Here is a 20,750-nt window from a genome sequence, read left to right as displayed (position 1 = left end):
TGGCACTGACACCTGACGCGCACAGGGGATGGGGACGACTCGGCGCCTGGGCCTTTTTGCCTAGTTCTGGGGGATGTCGCGATAGTCGGCTCCCGGGCCCATATCCTGGGGTCACTCTTAAAAAGGGGAAAGTTATATGGGATAGGGAATGTTCGTGACGCCACCTGTGGTGTCTGGTGAGGATCACCAGCGCTGCGACAGTCCTCTGAGGCCGGTGTTCAGGCAGCTTAGTTGGTGCGGCTCCCCACAGGTGGAGCGGGACCTCAGGGCAGTGTAAGTGGGGATGCAGGACAGAGGGGATCCAGCCGTGTCAGAGGAAGAATGGCACACACACGACAGTTCACTTCAGTACCTTTACTGGTTGTGTTTCAGGCACTATCCAGAGTACTTCAGGGTGAAGGGTGCATATCAGGACTCTCCCCAGTGAGGGGGTGTAGGGCCTCCTGTTCCTTGTCTTTCCTTGATAAGTTCCTGACCGGCCTGGAGCTAGGCATAACTTGGTCTCTGTCTTGCACCTGCTGACCTGGTGGTAGGGCCTTCTGTTGGAGTTCACACTCCCTGGTCTCTGGGGCCTCCGTGACTCCTGACCCTGGTACGTAATCAGCTTTTGGTGTTCCTGGGACATATAGTTCGCCAGGGGTTCCGGTTGTTTCTGCTGGGTGTAAGGAATCCCTGCAGACGCGGACCCGGGGTCCGGTATATCTTCTTAGGGTGAGCGGGTAAAGCTATGTTACTCTCTTTCCACTCGCCTTCGGCCACGCTCGGTGCCCTCACTAGGCTTCACACTGCAGCAGGCACGCTGCCCTTCGCCGCTATTTTGGCGTCGGCACGCCCTAGGCTCACTAACTTGAGCTCTCTGAGTCTGAACTGAACTGACTGGGCTCCACTGCAGTCTAGCTTCTGCAGGAGCTCCTCTCAACAAACTGACTGCCTAACTCCACCCTCCAGTATATATATCCCTATCCGGGCTCCCTCTGGTGGTCTGAGGTTGTAGAGTGGAGGTGTGTGAATGCTATGAGGGCCTCTTGTGGAGAAGTCCATCCATGCACCCCTCTGGGATCTGTGGCACCAATGCGCAGCAGGGTGCCACATTCCCCCCCAGCAAAGCTCAGTACTCCCGGACTGAAGTAACTTTTATAACAGGTAACAACAATAACTCTTCCCTTTATGGGAGGCACTTTGCTTGAACTTTGCATAATAAAACATTATAAATAATAAATATATACATACATACAATAAGCAACCTCAGAATTTAAGTCTGTTCCAGTGAGGTCCCCTGACAGGGTGTCCAACTCACGGGTAAAGTGCAAGGTAGTTTGAGGGACCTGTCCAAAGCAAACCCTCAACATAGGCCCTGGGCGTGGCTGCAGGGCATAGGCGATCCTGTGTTGGACCACGTCTTCCGCCACGCCAGACAGGTTTTTGTTCTGTGGTTGCTTTAGAGCAGGGTTCCCCAACTCCAGTCCTCAAGGCCCACCAACAGGTCATGTTTTCAGGATTTCCTTAGTATTACACAGGTGATAATTGCATCACCTGCACAGGCAATAATTCCATCACCTGTGCAATACTAAGGAAATCCTGAAAACATGACCTGTTGGTGGGCCTTGAGGACTGGAGTTGGGGAACCCTGCTTTAGAGGCACTCCAGGTAGTGCAATTATGTACAAGGAAACAGTTTTTGGGCTTCACACAGTCCTCAGCCACAGAGTTCTTTATATACCCTTACGGGTAATTAGAGGCAACAACGAAAGTGTCCATATCACTTAGATTGTCCATTGTAAGGCAAAACACAAGTTAAGAAATACAAACATGAAAATACATAATATAATACCCCAGGGGCAACTATTTACACTGTCAGAGTTTATTTTTCTATTCTCTGTATCTGACAGGGGTCTGACCTCGTGTGCTACGTTTCGACCTACGTGGTACTGGGATGCGTGAGGCACTAGTGTTTGCACTACCCGCTATCCTGTCAGTTCTGTGTGTTGGAGGGCTGCAGGGTTGCCTTAACCTCTCTACAGGACTGGCAAGTATACCATTGGCTGGGACTTCTGGCTCTGCTCCAACCGCGGATCCTTCTTCCGGGGATTCTTCTTGAGAGGCTCTTCTGAAGAACTTACAGGTTCTACTTGCTGTGGAGGGTCTTCTGGCTGTTGAAAGAAGTGGATCACAGGTATTATCACTGCTCCTCCTAGTTGAGGCCAATCTGCCGGGAAATCTCCTAAGTCAGTATGAAGTACTGCTTCTTTAGGCTCCTCCGGTACGGTGAGAGGCACTTCTTCTTGGGGCTTTAGCAGGTCTGGACACAACTTCAAATGGTCTCTAGATACCATTGCAGTCGTTATTCCTCCGTCTTTGCTAATTAAACAGGTCTTCTTGCTATCAAATCTTGAATTTAACACAGTGTAGGGTTTTCTCTCCCACTGGTCATCAAGTTTGTGGTTTCTTCTTTTTCTCTTTAACACCACTTCTCCTGGTGTGAACGGTTCTGCGGGCGCACTTTTATTGTAGTGGGCTTCCTGCTTGTCCCTTACCTGAGTGAGACTGTCTTCGACACAGGCCTGTACTCTTCTGTACTGCTCCTGTCTGGTCGTGTCCCAGTCTTCAGTGGACATATCTGCTTCTGGTTCTACTACACCAAGCTCCAGGTCCATGGGCAACTTTCCGGGTCTTGCTCGCATGAGATATGCCGAAGTACAATTAGTGGAACTCACAGGTATGTGGTTGTACAGATCTACCAGGTCAGGTAGTAGGTCTGGCCACTGATTTCTCTCCTCTAGTGGTAAGGTCTTCTGCAGGTCGATGACGATGTTGTTCATCTTTTCACAGAGACCATTGGTTTGGGGGTGGTACGGTGTAGTCCGGATCTTTTTACACCCGTACAGATGGCAGAACTCCTTGAACAGTTCGGCTTCGAAGGCTGAGCCTTGATCAGTCAGCACCTGCTCCGGGTATCCATGGGGTCTGCAGAAGTACGCCTGAAACGTCCTCGCTGCAGTCTCTGCCATCAGATCCCTGACGAGGGCGACCACCAGGAACCGGGAGTAGTGATCCACCATGGTTAGGGCATAGGAGTATCCTGACCTACTGAGTAACAGCTTAACATGATCCAGGGCCACGATCTCCAAGGGTCGAGTCATCTTGATGGGTTGCAGGGGTGCCTTCTGGCTGCTGTAGTCTTTTCTTCTGAGGCTACAGGGTCCACAATTCCGGCACCACCTCTCAATAGAACTGCGCATTCCTACCCAATAAAACCGACACTTCAGCAGGGTTTCTAGCTTCTTCCAGCCAAAGTGCCCCGCTTGATCGTGGTAGGCCTCCAACACCATCTGGATGTCTGTCTTGGGCACCACTTTCTGCCATACCATCTCATGGGTCTTGGGGTTGACATACCTCCGGCACAGCTTCTCTCTATAGATGAACAGCCGGCTCTTCTCATTCCACAGCTGCTTGGCCTGAAGAGACGCATCCTTCTCCAGGGAGGAACCTTCTTGGGTTATCAGCTCCTTGATACGGCTAACAACCGGGTCGCTGTCCTGGGTCTCCTTCCAGCTGTGGTGAGGCAGGGGGTTTAACGTCTTACCGCGATGCCTCCTGGAGGCTTGTTGCTCGTGGACCATCCCATTCTGGTGAAAGGCAGGTAGTTCAATCTCCTCCAGGTCATCCACTTCTTCTTCAGTGTCCAACTGGTGAGGCATCCTGGACAGGGCATCGGCATTGGCGTTCTTGCGGCCCGCCAGGTACTTAATAGTGAATTGGTAGTTTGACAGCCGAGCCATCCATCGTTGCTCCATGGCTCCTAACTTGGCTGTTTCTAGACGAGTCAAGGGGTTATTATCAGTGTAGGCAGTGAACTTACTGGAGGCTAGGTAGTGCTTGAACCGTTCAGTGATGGCCCAGACCAGGGCCAGGAACTCCAACTTGAAGCTGCTATAGTTGTCTGGGTTCCTCTCAGTCGGGCGGAGCTTCCTGCTTGCATAGGCGATCACCTTCTCTCGGCCATCTTGCTTCTGACTCAATACAGCTCCTAATCCTTCATTGCTGGCATCAGTGTACAGCAGGAACGGTTGACTGTAGTCAGGGTAGGCTAGGATCTCTTCGCCGGTCAGGATCTCCTTCATCACCTTAAAGGATTCAGCTTGCTCCTTACCCCACTGGAACGGGGGATTTCTGCCTCTGGGGGACTGTCCTACCAGGAGGTCTTGCAGAGGTGCCGCTTTCTTAGTGTAGTCCTTCACAAACCTCCGGTAATACCCGACTAGTCCCAGGAACTGACGTACCTCCTTGAGGCTCTTTGGCTCCGGCCATTTCTGGATGGCAGTGACCTTCTTCAGGTCTGGTGCTACTCCCTCTGGACTAACGATGTGCCCCAGGTACTGTACCTTTCGCTTGAGCAGGTGTAATTTTGAGGGCTTCAGCTTCATCCCATACCAGGACAGCGACTCAAATTCTTCCGCCAGGTGCTTCTAGTGGTCCTCATATGTCTTGGAGTACACTGTCACGTAGTCCAGGTATAGTAGTACAGTCTCGAAGTTGCGGTGTCCCAGGCAGCACTCCATCAATCTCTGGAATGTTCCTGGGGCGTTGCAGAGTCCAAACGGCATACTGTTGAACTCGCAGAGTCCCATCGGGGTGGTGAAGGCCGTCTTCTCATCGGGGTGGTGAAGGCCGTCTTCTCCCGATCCTCCTCAGCAACAGCTACTTGCTAGTGGAGGGTGGAGAAGAAATTTGCAGACTTTAAGGCAGCCAGGGATTCCTCTATACGTGGTAAAGGGTATGCATCTTTATGTGTAATGCGATTTACTTGTCTGTAATCTACACACATTCTCATGCTTCCGTCCTTTTTCCTGACTAGAACTAGGGGAGCTGCCCAGGGACTACAAATATCCCTTACTACCCCTGCCTTCTTCATGTCGTGCAACATCTCCTTCGCCTTCTGGTAGTGTGCTGGTGGTATAGGCCTGTAACGTTCTTTGATGGGTGGATGGTCACCTGTGGGGATATGGTGTTGAACCCCCTTAATCCTCCCAAAGTCAAGTGGGTGCTTACTGAATACCTGCGCGTATTCCTGAACCACCTGGTGTACACCCTGCTTCTGATGGACAGGAGTGGTGTCTGTCCCAGCATGGAGCTGTTGACACCAATCCTCCACCTGGGTTGCCGGGTCATTATCCTCCACTTCGTCCGGTGAGGTTAAGGACTCCGCCATGTGTATGGAGTTGTTATTTACTGTGTACAGTTTGGCAGCAGTGGCATAGCGTGGTAATCTAACCTCGTCCTCCCCATAGTTTAGATGACGGACGGGTACCCTCCCATTGCGTACATCCACTACCCCTCTGGCAGTTAAGAGTGTAGGTCTATGCTCTGAGCTAAGGGGCTCTACTACCGCCTGGTAGCTCCGTCCTTTGAGACCTATTGCTGCTCTACACCAAATCAGCATTTCACTCATTGGGAGAATCACAATGGGTACCGGGTCTGTCACCCGTACATAACCAATTTCACCTCCTGTCAGCTTTACCTGTTGCTGGTACATAAGGGATCGGAACTCTTTCTGGAGCGCCCTTCTCTGCCCTGGTCTGGCAGTGTCAGCTATCTTTTGGAGCAAGAACAACACTTCTCCCAAACAGTTACTAACAATATTTGTGCCAAGTACCATATACAAATGTGTATCATCAGGATTAGTCTCTACTACAATTAGTCCCTGGTCCTTCAGTTCCACTCTTCCCACCTTTACTGTCACATCCTTAACCCCTACTAGGTTAAGGGGAAGGCCATTTGAGGCATACACGGAAAGATTTGGATCTGGCGGGTGGAGCTCGTCTATGGACCAGAACCTTTTGTAGAGGACATCAGGCATGATGGTTACCTGAGATCCAGTATCCAGCAGGGCAGGTGTGCGATCCCGTCCAGTATAATGGACAGGAAAGGTCTTCCTCCCACGAACCTGCGGTACCAGTTGGATGTGCCTTGGGGGTCTACTCCTTGGTGTCGGCCCTCGGCCCCAGGGTTCGCTCGTTTAAAGGACAGCTCCAGACAGCATGACCTGTCTTGTGGCAGCGGTGGCAGACAGGATCCTTTGGCGGGCGGCGTTGGTCGCTGGTCCTCTCAGGGGGTGGCGTTGTCCTCCTCCTCCTTCTCATCCAGGGGACATCCTCAGGGCTGTCGGCTAGCAGGATCCTTCCTTCCTCCTCGGGCTCCATCTGCAGCTGCAGGGCACTCAGTACAGTGGTCAGGGTTTTGCACAACTGACGCACTTCAGAGTGCAGGCTGTCAAGCTCACTAGGGGACGTTGCTTGCACCTTGGCTTCAGCAGCCACCGGGGAAAAGGTGGACGCTGCGGGTACTGGGGTGGCCCCACCCTGGTAACATTGGATAGCAGTTGTTTCCAGGGGCTGCAGTCCTTTTATAGCCATGTCCTTAAGGGTGTCAAAGGTGGCATCTGGATGATCCAGGGACCACCAACGCACAGTCCTGCTCTCCTCTTGGGACCTCAGTTCCCGGATAAACTGTTCCTTCAGCATTCTATTTTCATTATTGATGCTGGTTGGACTAACCTGATTCAGAGCTCGCAGGGCCCCTTATAAACGCCAGGCATAGTCCCGAACACTGTCCTCTGGTTGCTGAGAGCAGTTGTAGAACCTCATCCGGAAGTCTGTCTCAGTACGATTCTCAAAGACAGTCTGTAACTTTTTAAAGATTGTGGACACTGACTCCTGGTCTGCGGCCGACCAGGTTTCTACTTCTCGCTCCGCAGCACCAGTCAATTGTCCCAATACAACAGTGGCTCTTTGCTTGCCTGTCATAGAGTACATGTCCAGTATACTGCATATTTTCATTTAGAATCCAGACAGAGTATCTGGTTTGCCGCTGTACTGGGGGAGCCACTTCGCTCCAGGGATGTACGGTAGGGCCATGGGTATGACAGGGGTTACAAGCCCTGCTGGTGGAGCGGCTGATCCGGCCTGCTCGGCACCGGGCGCGGGTTGATCATCAGGGCAGTTAACCGGTACTCCAGCGTTGTGCTGTTCTTCGGACATTCTGGCGCCCCCCTAGAGAACCGTGGCCTACCTTCTTTTCTTTTCTTCTGGTATGCCGCAGCTCCGCAGGTGACGGTCTTTCTTCAGGACCTTGCGTCGCTTGCGTCCTACGTCAGAGTGCTCACCGGGGCTCCGTCCAGGACCTGGCGCTTGCTGGTTTGACGTCGAGGCGCGGGGCGTGTCCGGGGCTTCGCGCGCTTCAGCAGGTACGCCTCTGTTTCCCGCGGTTACGCCCTTCTTCCCGCTTGGCGGCACAACAATGGCGGCGATCTTCACCACAGTCAAATACACAGTTCTTATCAAAGGCGCACAGTACCCGGTGGCAACGGGCACAACACTCCGTCGTTGCAGCGGGCACGGAATCCTGTTTGTGACACCAGGAAGAGATGACGCGTCCAGGGGATGGGGAAGACTCGGCGCCCGGGCCTTTTTGCCTAGTTCTGGGGGATGTCGCGGTAGTCGGCTCCCGGGCCTTTACCCTGAGGTCACTCTTAAAAAGGGGAAAGTTATATGGGATAGGGAATGTTCGTGACGCCACCTGTGGTGTCTGGTGAGGATCACCAGCGCTGCGACAGTCCTCTGAGGCCGGTGTTCAGGCAGCTTAGTTGGTGCAGCTCCCCACAGGTGGAGCGGGATCTCAGGACAGCGTAAGTGAGGGAATGCAGGACAGAGGGGACCCAGCCGGGTCAGAGGAAGAATGGCACACACACGACAGTTCACTTCAGTACCTTTATTGGTGGTGTTTCAGGCACGATCCAGGGTACTTCAGGGTGAAGGGTGCATATCAGGACTCTCCCCAGTGAGCGGGTGTAGGGCCTCCTGTTCCTTGCCTTTCCTTGATAAGTTCCTGACCTGCCTGGAGCTAGGCCTACCTTGGTCTCTGTCTTGCACCTGCTGACCTGGTGGTAGGGCCTTCTGTTGGAGTTCACACTCCCTGGTCTCTGGGGCCTCCGTGACTTCTGACCCTGGTACGTAATCAGCTTTTGGTGTTCCTGGGACATATAGTTCGCCAGGGGTTCCGGTTGTTTCTGCTGGGTGTAAGGAATCCCTGCAAACGCGGACCCGGTGTCCGGTATATGTTCTTAGGGTGAGCAGGTAAAGCTCCTCTGCCCCCTATGTTACTCTCTTTCCACTCACCTTCGGCCACGCTCGGGGCCCTCACTAGGCTTCACACTGCAGCAGGCACGCTGCACTTCGCCGCTCTTTTGGCGTCGGCACGCCCTAGGCTCACTAACTCAAGCTCTCTGAGTCTGGACTGAACTGACTGGGCTCCACTGCAGTCTAGCTTCTGCAGGAGCTCCTCTCAACAGACTGACTGCCTAACTCCACCCTCCAGTATATATATCCCTATCCGGGCTCCCTCTGGTGGTCTGAGGTGGTAGGGTGGAGGTGTGTGAATGCAATGAGGGCCTCTTGTGGAGAAGTCCATCCATGCACCTCTCTGGGATCTGTGGCACCAATGTGCAGCAGGGCACCACACACCCTATAGGGCATTTGCACTTTATACTTTCTGGCCAGTAAGTACCAAAAGCTGGATTGCTGATATCTATATATACCTCACCCTACCCTCTATCCAACAAGAGTCTTTGGATTGAGACCCATATATATAATCCTGGGCAGCTGAAAATTTTCCTGCTTAACTTTTTAATCATTGTTGTGTTCTATACAAAAAACTTTTTTCTTTTAATATATGACTCAATAAAAATTGTAATTTTAAATTTCATTGTGTCTAGACTCCATTATACCCCCTAGTATTGCCTATAGTGAGTGAAGTGTGTTTTATATATTGTTCTTGGAGCGACTAAACTTCGTTTTGTAACGTATGTTGGTCATCCTGATGATATGCCTCACTTAAATAGAATGGGAAATATCACTCAAATAACAGTAATTATATTTTATTAATTCTAGTTCATTATTAATAAAGATGAATTCTTTATGAATATTATTATTGTGAGTGACAGGGGAATGCAATAGGAGAGGTTACTCATACTTTGCACTTCTGAATCTTTGATAAGAAACCTTGTATTTTTGGAACCTTCACAAGTTAGTATTTCAGTCAGTATTTTGCATTAGTCTTTGTAAGCCAACACTAGAAGTGAAACATTTAACACACAAAAACTATAATGGAAAGATTTGTTCTTCTTCTGTATTTTGGACAAAATCCTGGTTTTGGCTTGCAAAAAGATGCAAAATACTAGTGTAAATGAGGCTGTTTTTAAGAAAGTTTTTTTGGGATATGGTTGGTTATATTTTAAAGGTATAAAAAACTGCAAGTTACATCCTAGTTATTTTTTGTATTCTCTGTTTTTTATGAATCAATTACGCTAAACATTGGCTTGAGAAAAAGTTTAATAAAACTGAACGTTCTAAAGTGATAGTAGGAGGACTTTTCCGTGACAGTGGATTGTATGTGGGACAGATGTGTAAAACAGTGAACACTGACAAGTCACAAGAAGCCTGTACAGTGAACAACATGCGTTTATAGAAATATTGGATGTTTTGTACTTAGAACTCTTTTCGAGCCTAAAAGGATGTTTGGAGTTAGGGTTTGAAAACACAGGGATTTAGTCTTAACAGGTTTGGCAAACACTGCAGAGCGGTTCACACAGCTGATGAATTGATGTAGACCCAGCTGACTAACATGCACCATGTGTTTGGTTTGGCAGTGGACATGGAAAAATCATTTGGAGAAAAAAAATGTATTATTGAACAGATTTATTTTTCTGTTTTCTAATCAAGATCACAAAGGTAGAATTGAGAAAGACCTTTCACTTATTAGAACCACATTGATGCATCAATAGACAAAATGCCAACATACTCAGTATTGGAATTTTATTCTTTCATCTTCTGACAAGTAATATGTTGTTTTCGAATTTCACTTTATCTAACATTAACATTTTCAAGTACAACATCCAATGCTTTCCCTTTATTGTTAATTGTAATCATTCACTTTAATGTTTATTCACGAGATATGCAGTAGCCTTCAAATGCATGTGTGTGTGTTATTCATTCTAATGTACACCATTACTGTACCTATGAGCCCTAACCTCCCAATATATAGCCCATTCTGGTAAAGCTAGTCTTTCTTTCGCTAGTGCCCTGTGCAGTGCTTTCTTTTAACCTCTTTCCCCATGGTGACCCTTGTTTGTACCAAAAATAATGCAATAATACAGCATACAAATAAATATTTCAGTGTCCAAACTACATTGGCTTAATTGCCCAGATACCATGCCCAGACAATTTCCTAAATTAGAGCTCTTCAATTTTTTTTCCAAATGGAGAATTTACAAGACGTGGGCCTTACCAGTGGTAGAAGTTCAAAGAACAAAAGTAAAAATAAATCCTAGCATATCACTCACTTATCTCTTGAGCCAAGTATAATATGTATAAATATAAAAAGTATAAATTAAATTAAAGTGATTCTACTATATTGAAAGCAAGATTTGGTTTCAGTATACACATTAAGGCGCTAAAGCGCTAAAGGTCTCCATGTCTGAACTCTAAGATGTATACCTCTACTGGTCCAAAAGCACAAGAAAAGTCAGTTCCAATCTGTTCTAAACCATAAAAATATGTCACAGAAGTTTTGGGTTTCTGTTCTGGGAGCGATGAAGTAAAACTGAAACTTTTTAGACATATAGATTAGCTACATGTCTTGACGAGAAAGAACAAAGTATACTCTGAAAAGAACACCGTACCTACAGAGAATCATGGTGGGGCCTCTTTGATGCAATGGGGTGGCTGCTTTATTTCTTCCAGCACTGGAAACCTGCAGCGTGTAGAGGACAAGATGGATTCAATCAAATATCAGGGAATCCTAGAAGAAAGAATCATGCCTTTGTGATATTGTATGCTGTCACGAATTCCTGATATTCCTGATGCAATTTGCATAATTGTGGTCACGTGCTGACAAGACTAGTTTGGCTTTTCTCACCATAAGTGAATTGAGTGAAGCCAGATTAGTCTAGTGCGCATGCTATCACAAATAATTGATATAGAGTGACTGCAGACTTTTGTCACAAGCCCAGACAACACTTTTACTCCCTTCACCCCCCAGCCTGTTTTCATCTTCCTGATCAGGCCAATTTTTTCAATTCTGAACAGTGTCACTTTATGAGGGAATAACTCAGGAATGCTTCAATATATCCCAGTGGTTCTGAGATTTTTTTTGTGACATTATTCTTCATGATAGTGGTAAAATTTGTTTGATATTACTTAAGTTTATTTGTAAAAATATTGGAAATTTGGCAAAAATTTAGAAATTTTCGCAATTATCAAACTTTTAATTTTTATGCCCCTAAACCAGAGAGCCATGTCACACAAAATAGATAATAAATAACATTTACCACATGTCTACTTTATATCAGCACAATTTTGAAATATAATTTTTTTGTTAGGAAGTTAGAAGGGTTAAAAGTTGATCAGCAATTTCTCATTATTCCAACAAAATTTACAAAACCATTTTTTAGGGACCACATCACATTTAAAGTGACTTTGTAGGCCTATTTGACAGAAAATACTCAAAAGTGACATAATTGTAAAAACTGCACCCCTCAAACTGCTCTAAACCACATCCAAGAAGTTTATTACCCCCCTAGGTACTTTACAGGAATTTTTAATTTTAATTTTTCACACAAAAATGTTAATTTAGCCCCAATTTGTGCATTTTACAAGGGCAACAGGAGAAAATGAACCATATAAATTGTTGGGTAATTTCTGCTGAGTAGGCTGATACCCCAAATATGGTGTAAAACTACTGTTTTGGCCGGTTTTGAAGGGAAGGAATGCCATTTGAATTTTGGAGGGGAAAATTGTCTGGAATAGATAGCGGACACCATGTCGCGTTTGGAGAGCCCCTGTTGTGCCTAAACAGTCGAAACCCATTTTGGAAACTAGACACCTCAAAGAATTTATCTAGATGTGCGGTGAGTAGTGATGAGCGAGCGTGCTTGCCACTGCTCGATAATCGAGTATTGGGGTGCTCGGACACGCTCGTTACTTGAGTGAGTATCGCGGGTGCTCGAGTGCCATGCTCGAGTCCTTGCCCCGCCTGTCTGGCACCTGTTAGACAGCCAATGAACATGCGGGGATTGCCATCATACACAGTAATGCCATAGCCATATTGGCTACTGGCATTATTGTGATTGGTTGGCCACATCACGTTTTTGAGTCTAATGCAAGACCCAGTGATGCGATGCTCAGCACATTGTGTTCAAGGAGCAGTTCAAGGAGAGTTGTTATAGGAGGGAGAGCATATTTTAGAGCAGGGATATAGTCAGGGTTTAATATTGATATTGCAGTACGTGTATACTGCTGCTGCAGCATTAAAACAACGAACTTTTTAAGGGCTAAATATTTTCCTTTTTGTTGCAAAATCACTGTTACCTGCATTCAGTGGAGGGAAAATGTAGGATTAGAGGCATCTAGGCAGGGTTTAATATTGCTATTACAGTACTTGTATATCGTTGCTGCTGCACCGTTAAAACAACAGTCCTTGTCAGGGTTAAATATTTTCCTTTCTGTAGTAAAACCACTGTTACCTGCATTCAGTGGAGCGATAGTTTGGGATTAAAGACATCTAGGCAGGGTTTAATATTGCTATTGCAGTACTTGTATACCGTTGCTGCTGCACTTTTAAAACAGCAGTCCATTCAGGGCCAAATATTTATTTTCCCTATTAATATCAGAAAGTTTGCAGGCATATATAACTAATTTAAAATATGCAAGGCATGCGGTAAGGGACGGGGAATTGGATGTGCTGCAGATGGTACACTGCTGATGGTGTACGTGCTGCTGTTGGTGCATGCCGTGGGTCAGTTGAAATTGTGCATGTTGCAGAAGCACAACAAACATGCCCATCCACGAGACCTAGCTTCCCACCCCCTTTGCAAGGGGTCGAGAGACACCATTCTTGAAGCCAGAACAGTGTGAACAGGTGGTCAGTTGGATGGCAGACAATGCTTCCAGTATGTTTTCCAGCACCACCCTGTTTTCCACATGGTCCAGTATCATTAACCAAGAGTATGGACCACATAATCCTCACTCTGATCCTCTTTCTCCCACCATGACAACTCCCAGGAGACAAGTTATCTCTCACTCGGACACTCCAAGGAGGTCTTTACATTTCCATTTATTGATTCTGGCCTCTCGCCCTGCACGTTTCAAGAGGGACATGAGGAGCTCGTGTGTAGTGATGCCCAAATATTTGAGCAGTCACGGTCAGAAATAGTTGACTGTGGGGAATAGCAATTAGTGTCTCAAGAGGTAGATTATGATGAGACACAGTTGCCAACAAGTGATGTTGTCAGGTCAACAAGTCAGGAGGATTAGATTGTGGAAGTGGAAGACAAGGTGTTGGACTCTGAAGCTACTGACCCAACCTGGGAAGGTGCCATTCAGAATGAGGCCAGCAGTGCAGAGGATGAGGGATCCACAACAGGCAGGGAGAGACAGTGGGGTGGCTAGAAAGAGAAGGTGGGCAACTGTTCCCCAGAGCACCCACAAGCATCAAGTTCTCAGGCCAAGGGTTAGGTGTTCCCCAGTCTGGCACTTTTTTAAAGTAAGTGTGGATGATAAAAGAATAGTCATTTGCAACCTATGCTGTACCAAGTTCAGCAATGGCCTGCCTACTAACAGACTAACCACCACCAGCCTGCTCAGGCACATGTCATCAAAGCACCCGACTAGGTGGGCCGAACGCCTGGGTCCACAATCAATGTTTTTAGGTGACACCACTTCCTCTTCTCCTGTGGTATGTACTTGCAAATCCCCTGTCCATGACGCAGGCATGGATGCCTCCCACCCTGCAGCTGTTGTTGCACATTTGGAAGCACTATCAGCAACCATATCCAATTCCTTGTACCAGCACAGTATTCAGCTGTTCCTACCCCAGGCCTTGGAATGCAAGAGAAAATACCCAGCCACCCACCCACAAGCCCAAATACTAAATGGCCACATTTCCAGGCTGCTTGCCCTGGAAATGTTTCCATTTAGGCTTGTGGACACTGAGGCTTTCCGCAATCTCATGGTGGCGGCCATCCCTCAGTACTCGGTCCCCAGCCGCCACTAATTTTCTCGGTGTACCGTGTCCGCCTTACACCAGCACATGTCCCATAACATCAACCATGCCTTGACTGACACAGTTACTGGGAAGGTCCACTTAACGACCGACACGTGGACAGATGCTTGTGGCCAGTGACGCTATATTTCCCTGATAGTACACTGGGTGAATCTTGCAGAGGCCGGGACTGAGTCGCAACCTGAGACAGCACACGTGCTACCGACGCCAAGGATTGTGGAATTTCAGGATTTCCTCCACCAGTTCCTGCACTGACTCCTCCTCATCCTCCACCTCCAAATTGTCATCTCAGACCACGTCATCCGTTTCATATGCAAGCTGGAAGCACTGCTTTAGTGAAGCAGCAACAGGCTCTGATTAAACAAATTTGTTTAGGTGACAACCAGTACACTGCCGCAGAGTTGTTGAAAGGTATAACAGAACAGACAGATCTGTGCCTCTCACCACTGAACCTACAACCAGGCATAGTCATTTGTAATAATAGCTGAAACCTGGCGGCAGCTCTGAAGCTTGGAAAGCTTGTACATGTACCATGTCTGGCTCTTGTGCCCAACTTAGTGGTTTAGTGGTTTCTGAAAAACTGCCCAGGTTTGCCTGAGCTGCTTGTGAAGGTACGCCGCTGGTGCGCCTATATCCGCAAGTCAGCTACAGCTGAGACTGCTATTGCATTGCTGTGGCAGCACTTTCAAGTGCCAGCTCATCAACTGGTGTGCAACATGACCACATGCTGGAACTCCACATTACATATGTTGGCAAGGCTTTGAGAGCAGCAGAGGGCAGAAGTTAAATACCAGCTACAATATTCCCATCGGTATTCCGGTCAGCCTCCGCTCATAACAAACTACGTGTGGGCATGGATGTCTGACATCTGTAAAGTTCTCCAAAACTTTGTGGAATCAACCAAGATGGAGAGTGGCGTTGACGCTGTCATCAGCATAACCATCCCGCTTCTGTGTCTACTCAAACGTTTGCTGCTCACAATTAAAAAGGAAGCTTTGCATGTGGACCAGGTGGAGATGGAGGAAGAAAGAACACAGGGTGATACTATCCAGCCCAGCCTCATCTCATCTTCTCAGCACGGATTTGGTGATAATGAGAAGGAGAAGGCTGAGGAGGAGGAATAGGACATGGTTCCTGCGCTACAGAGGATACTACCCACACCAGCTTCAACCAGTCGATTCAGCGTGGATGGGCTGAAGACCAGGAGAAGGAGAAAGAGAGGGAGGAGGAGGAGATGGAGAGTCATCCTCCTGGTGGAGACAGGAAAGTCTTGCCTGTTTGAAGTCTGGCACACATAGCTGACTTTATGTCATGCTGCCTTTCCCGTGACTCTCATGTTATATGCATTTTGGCCAACACTGATGACTGGTTGTTCACTTTTCTTGACCCCCGGCTACAAGGAGAACTTTCCATTTCTCCTTCCTGTGACGGAAATGGGTAGAAAAATGGTGCAATACCAGAAGGCCCTAGTCGAACAATTAGTAAAAAAATTACCAGCTGACAACACTGGCGATGATGGCTATAGATCCTTGGGCAACCAAGGAGGAGATATGAGGGTGACACATACCAGGTCCAACAGAGGCAGGGGAACACTATCAAAGGTCTGGGACAGTTTCACTAGACCCTTCCAGAGCACAGGCCCTGATGTGCAGGGTAGTCTGAAAAGGAGGGAAAAGTTTTTTAAGATGGTGAAGTAGTACCTAGCCGACCATACCAGCATCCTTTGTGATTCCTCTGTACCATACAACTATTGGTTATCCAAGCAGGACATGTGACATGAACTATACCTCTACGCCTTGGAGGTGCTGGCCTGCCCTGCCACTAGGGTTTTGTCAGAATGGGTTTTTAGTGCCCCAGAGGGCATAATAACTGATCAGCGCATCTGCCTGTCAACTGAAAATGCAGACAGGCAGAGTATTATCAAAAGGAAAAAGACCTGGATTGACCCAGACTTCTCAAGCCCACCAGATGACAGCAGCGGAACATAAAGCCAATTCAAATGTTCTTTTTTATGGTGTATCCCCATGCACCCCTTCCCACCCTAAACAAGGTATAAGGTTTATGGTTTCTTCTTTTTCTTGTCTTCGTCCTCCTCCACTATATCAACAGGGTCATCAGACAGCCCTCACTCAAAATCTTTATATGGTCATCAGGCGGCCATTACTCAAAACCTTTATAGCGTCATCAGGCGGCACATCACTCTAAATTTTTATAGGGTCAGAAGGCAGCCCTCACTCAAAATCTTTATGGGGTTCATCAGACAGCGCTCACTCAAAATTTTTATAGGGTCATCAGGTGGCCCTTGTTCAAAACCTTTATAGGGTCATAAGGCGGCCCTCACTCAAAATCTATATAGGGTCATCAGGCGACTCTTACTCTTAATTTTTCCAGGGTGTGTATGATGCTCTCCTTCATAATTATTACTGGATGTGTATGAGGCCTATCTTTACAATTTTCTTAAATATATATGTATACCCCCCCGGGGTAATTGTTTTTCAGTTCTTACACTTAGTGCTTACGCTTTATAAGTCTAGGAGTCCCACTCCTTAAAAATGGGAAAAAAATGTTTTCTGAGGTGCTCCTCTATGTATCTTCCAGGGTGTATTGCAGTCCCTCCTTCTAGTTTTTGGAATTTTGGCAAACCGTGCTCTTAGTGCTGTAAGGTAGCTCTAATGATCATGTTGAGGAGCACTCACTTCACCGGGTCAATTAAAGCACACAAGCAACGTTTTCCGGTAATATGAAGTCCAGCAGTTTATTACACATCATAAACTGCTTATAACATCGTCCATCTCAGTGGCTCACAGGAATGTTAAACATGTAATATCCTAGAGCCTTTCCAGTGGCAGCTATGCCCGCTTGGCTTCAGATACAGACTTCAGCAAGATAACAACATCAATGTCCATATAAAGCACCGTTTTACCTTTGCCGGGTCTTGGCTGCTTCTATCAGCTCTGTTCTGCCAAAGCGGTGGTTTAAGGCTCACCAGACGTGGTCTCCAGGCCACGTGCCTTCCAGGGCTAATGGTGGCCCAGACACAGGGATCAGGTCTCTTGCCCCCACCCTGTGTTTCAAAACTACCCGGATATATATATCCCTCTGTGCGCACAGGACCTGTGATGATGTCACAGTCATGTGATCAGTCACCTGAAGTGGAGGTACGTGGTCAGCCAGAACACACCCCCTGGACATTTTAGCAATGCAGCAATCCGCTGCATTACATATCCTCCCCCTCTTGTTCAAGCCCATGGTATTGAACACATAATATACACAATCACATTATAACCCACAGCTTACACAGAATCCCTGTACTTGACATTTGCGCTGCTCAGCCCCCGGAACATTAGTCATCAACATTAGCCCATTCCTTAGGGACCTACCCTCCGTCATTTTCACCAACTTCGTCAAGTCACATTTCCGAGTCGTAACCTTGTCAGACCTTCCCTGCTCCCAGCGATCAATGCAGCAGTGCGACTCACTTGCCCTTGTATCTAAAGTCAGGTGCGACTCCGTACTGTCTCGTACTCTATTGGGTTGTTTGCATGGGCCTCTCAGGCCTGAGTTACTGGAGGACTCACTACCTCTAAACCCACGCCCACTATCCTCAGGACATCTTGAAAGGTCTCTAACTTCTGCTGTGGCTGTTCTATTATTTAGAGGACCCTTTCTCTGTCTGGTCTTACAATTTATAGATGGCTGCCATCTTCTGCTGCTCAGGCGATGCTGTCTTTCCATTTGCAGTCTGGCGAGATTCAACTGTTCTACCTCTCGCAGGTAGGTCACTCGGTACTCTATCAGCATTCGTATATATGCAAGATTTTCTTCCGTGCCTACAGCAGAGAAGACACCATGCCGTCTTCATCTGGTATCCAGTCCTGATGATCACGTGGACTGCTTATTTTTATCACACCAGACTTCTTTACCATCATTTGCATGGCTCGGCCTTTTCTCCCAATGAGCTTTCTTACCAGAGCATGAGGCACCCCGATGACTTCTTCCCACAGACTTTGAGCTTTTCTCATAAGCTTCAGTTGTCTAATGGCTTGTTCCGTCATCAACTGGACAATCCGCTTTGTGTGAACACATCGCCAGTGCATGTCACTTAGAATAGCCACCCTCTTCACTGTGACTTCGGTTGTGGACAGGACCACCAGCTGTTTAGCTTCTGAGGTCAAGTACACCTTACAGGCTCCCACAGCCTTCTTAAACTCTTCATGCACGGACTCGCTGGTGCATTCTTCTCTCAAATCTTCAGGTACATCTACGAGGGACTTGTACCGAGACGTTTCTGTCTCACCAGTGGTCTCCAAACAATCATCTGGCTCAGGTTTCAGGGACAACTGACTTTCAGCTTCTTCACCCTGTATGCTTCCCCTGAGCTGACTCACAGCTATGAACTCAAGAATTCTCCTCAGGTCCACCTTCTCATGGTATAAAGGATTAAGCGCAACTTGTTTGCCCTTTCCCTTCTCCAAGTACTGATTGGTGCTTTGCCAGGCAATCTTTGAGCTCGAAAACTTCTTCCTCTAGCTCAGCTACTTGGCTCTCAGCAGCCCATCTCTGAAGCTTTTCCTGCTTCAACTGCTCCTTTATCAGCAGAGTTCTCTCAGACCTCTCTGTCTCCAATGCACCCACTCGGCTCTCAACAGCCAGTCTCTCAAGCTTCTCTTGCTTCAAATGGGCCTGTAGCGTCTCCTTGAACTCCTTGATCTCGGCTCTTACATCCACCGTATCATCCAAGCTCGCATTATTCGAGGTGGTATTTGTTTCATACCTCCCTTCTCCAGTGGCAAACTCCTGACCCTGGTCTGTGGCTTCTCCGATAGACTCCTCCATCTTTTTCCGCTCAGCTTCCATCCTGCCGATTCTATCCTTAAGGCACGTCTCTGCCCTCTGGAGATCATCATAGAACGTCTTCAGCTCCTTCACCTGAGCTTCCAGTCCTAGGATCTTCCTGCGGAGATCATCATTCTCATCACGGGTGCCCTGCAGAGTGGTCTCAATCACTTGGCGCATGTGCTCTGCATCAGCCTTATCATCCTCTAGATTTTTTCTTAACCTTGAGGAGATCCTCACAATCTCTCTTGGTTTGTTGCAGTTCCCTCACATGTTCATCATACTCCTTTTTGGATTCATACAGCTCCCAGTTGAACTGTTTGCGCAGTTGTTCTAAGTCCACTTTTAAGGCTGACAGCTCCCTATCCCTCTGGTGTAGACCCTCGTCTAGCCTTTGCTTCTCCTGCATCAGCTGCTTCACCTGCTCCTGAAATCTCTGCACTTCCTTTCTTGTGACCTCTGCTTCCTCCACATCCACAGAGCCTTTCTTCACTTGGTTCAGCTCTGACTGCACCAGGGAGAAACGATTTTTCATCTTGTTCAGCTCATCTTCAGACTCCTCTTTCTCAAGCTTCAACTGCAAAACCTCCTCCTTGGTTTTGCGGAGGTCTTCTTTATTTTTCTGGAACTTTTCCTTCCATTGGTTGATTTCCTTGCTGCTTTCCTCCAGTTCTCGCTGCAAGTTCCTCACAACCTGGTTTATTTTCTGCCGTTGAGACTGCAGGCTCAGCTGGTCCTGGGATACGTTATCAATGTTTTTCCTTAGTTGCTGCATGCCACTCTGATACTGCTGCCTGATAGGCTCCAGCTCTAGGTCATGATTGGCCACCTCCACTTTCAGCTCCCTTTTCAGGGCTGTCGGTTCCTTATCCTTTTATCTCAGTAGATCATCATGCTTGTACCGAATCTGCAGAACTGCATCCAACTCTTCCTCCTGATCTTCTTTGCTGTCTGATACTGTACCGGTCTTTGCTGCTGGCAACGTCACCTCCTCTTCCATCTTGATCTCCTCTGCTTCTAAAGGAGGATTCACACCCAGAATAAAGGCACACAGCATTGCATTTTCTTTATTTACCTTTTCAGCAAAGGCTACAGGAGCAACTTTTTTGTGGCCCTTGCGCCTTCGACAACGAGAGGGGGACTTTCTCACCTCATTTAACTCCTACTGACTGAACTCTCTTTCTACTTTCGTAGTGTCACCATCAACTGTGGGGTCGATATCACTCCCCATGGTGTTTTTGACCAACAAGTCACCTCTCACTTTGATATTAACCCCTTCTACTGGAGCTACCCAGTTATCAACGGTCGAATTGTCATTTTTAGGCGGTACCAACACACGACCAGTAACCAATTCTGGCTTTGTATGCTCCACCCCCTTTTGAGACTCCGCCCTCTTTTGGACAACCACACCCGTAGGGGGTACTTTAAAAAAAAAAACGCAATAGTATTAGGACCCAGTTCACAACATCTCTTACTACCTCCCTGGGCACTCTGGAATAGTACCGGCGCCACAGAAGAACTCAAGGAATGGACCGCTGCCACCATTCAGTAAGGGGCCAACTGCTCCTGCCGTTCCTGTACCATGTCCTGTTGTTGTTTCTCAAATACCTTCTGTTGTTTCTCAAACACCTGCTGTTGCACTTTTGACAGGCACTTTAATCGCTCAATAGCTTCAGTCTCATTTACTGCTCCCTTCACAGCCATCTTTATCAGCTCCTGCATTTCTTCAGGACACTCTATTTTGCTGAAGAGCGTTTTCACCCGGTCATCGAACCATTTCTCCATTCCGTCTGGGGATAC

The sequence above is a fragment of the Phyllobates terribilis genome, unplaced genomic scaffold (genome assembly GCF_046119375.1).
Source record: "Phyllobates terribilis strain yellow unplaced genomic scaffold, ASM4611937v1 Scaffold_3__8_contigs__length_932513732, whole genome shotgun sequence".
Taxonomy (NCBI): domain Eukaryota; kingdom Metazoa; phylum Chordata; class Amphibia; order Anura; family Dendrobatidae; genus Phyllobates; species Phyllobates terribilis.
The sequence above is the reverse complement of the archived record's forward strand: the minus strand, read 5'-3'. Positions refer to the sequence as shown.